Source organism: Camellia sinensis, chromosome 5 (genome assembly GCF_055761805.1).
Source record: "Camellia sinensis isolate YWXY chromosome 5, ASM5576180v1, whole genome shotgun sequence".
Taxonomy (NCBI): Eukaryota; Viridiplantae; Streptophyta; class Magnoliopsida; order Ericales; family Theaceae; genus Camellia; species Camellia sinensis.
Genome location: NC_138965.1, coordinates 53,526,153 through 53,528,174, shown reverse-complemented (window position 1 = coordinate 53,528,174; position 2,022 = coordinate 53,526,153).

The window sequence follows — 2,022 nt, the reverse complement described above, 5'->3', positions numbered from 1 at the left end:
TCACCATGAGTTATCAAACAATGGTCTTCACAATTGGAAAACCCTAGCACTGGCTCTTTCCCTTTTTCTCCTAATCTTTACGTTATCTTTCAATGGGGCTGACAACCTTTTTATTCACATATATATAGATATATGTAAACCCTAATAAGATAGGAGAGGGGATCAAGTCTAAATAAACAATCATTGGGCCCTCCCATTAAAGAATCCAAATAACTTAAAACAAGCTTTACACCTCCATATCACATATCCACATATAAAATAATGAGTTGATAAAGCTGAAAATTGAAGACTGAAAATTAAGTAATGAAAACTAAATACTTAATTTCTTAAGCTAAAAGCTATTTGATAAAAATTAAAGTATTGAACCAAAAAAAAAGTTATTGATATGTATAAGATCAAAATTGAAATTTATTATTCTTAAATTGTATATTTTAATTTTTATATTGTGGTGGTGGTGGTGGTGGTAATGGTAGCAATATCGATGGTAGTGATAGTAAAATAATGGTGGTGCTTATGACAATAATGACAATGGTGATTTTTGGATAATGTTAATCTGTTGGCTCCATGGTTAGCAATTTGTTTAGGAGATCATGATGGTTATCATATTATTATATCTTATCAGGCTAGTGTATAGTTATTGGTATCTATCTTTAACTACTATTTCTTATCATGAACAAGAACAGAGTGTATAAATAGCAATATAACTCCTCACATAATTATGTGAGAAAATCATTTCATCTGTGGAGTAATTAAATTCCAATTTGGTATCAGAGCACCAAAAAGCTGTTATGGCCAGTCACAAACTCCTCTGTTTCCTCTACCAATTCTCAATCTGCTGTTTCCCCTCTTTTTGTAACCAACGCCCATCACTTCCCCTCCATCAAGCTCACAACCACCAATTACCTTTATTGGAAAGCCCAACTCACTCCCTACTTTCGAGGCCAAGATTTAATTGGCTATATTGATGGCTCGACTCCATGTCCCTCTCCAACTTTTACTCAGGACAATGTTGAAGTCCCCAATCCATCCCTCATCACCTGGACCCGTCAAGACCAACTTCTTCTCAACCTCTTAATTGTTTCCCTCTCTGAAGATATCCTTCCCTTAGTCGTTGGTCTCTGTACTTCTTCTGCTATTTAGACTACTTTGGAGGCTGCCTTTGCATCTGTCTCTCATACCAAAGTCCTTCAACTTCATCTGCAACTCCACGAACTTAAACAAGGTGATCTCTCTATCACCCAGTTTTTGCATAAAGCAAAGAGTTTATCCGATGAACTTACTGTTGTGGGCAGACCCCTCTCTCCCCAAGATTTCAATCTTTATATCTTCAAAGGTCTGAACTAACTTTCGGGATCTTGTTACCACACTTGCTACTTGCTCCGAACCAGTTCCATTTGCTGAGTTACACAGTTTCCTTCTTAGCCATGAATTCCTCCATCACGAGGTTTCACCTACTATTGTCGTTGTTCTACATGGCACTGGTGCAACCCATCATGTCGCTCCTGATCTTGCTACCTTGACTCATCATGTTGATTACATACCACTCCTCCTCAGGCCAACTATGTTGCTCCATCATCTGTTTCTGGCTGGTTTCCCAACACTGGTGCAACCCATCATGTCGCTCCTGATCTTGCTGCCTTGACTCATCATACTGATTACATAAATTCGTGTGGGTAATGGTAAGGGCTTGTCCATTTCTCATGTTGGTAAAACTACTCTTCACACTAAGTCTTCTTTCTTTCGGTTGTTTAATGTTCTGCATGTCCCATCCCTTACTAAATCCTTACTTTTGGTTCACCAAATCAGTAAAGATAATGGTGTATTTTTTGAATTTCACCCCTCACAGTTTTTTTTTTTATCAAGGATTAGGTAACCAACATAACTCTACTTTGAAGGACGAATGATTTGGGACTCTACAAACTTTCCTCTTCTGCTGTCTCTCCTTCTACTCATCTTTTTGAACGTGTGGATTCTGTGTGTTGGCATTATCGCTGGGGCCATCCTCACTGCCGTGTTCTTCAT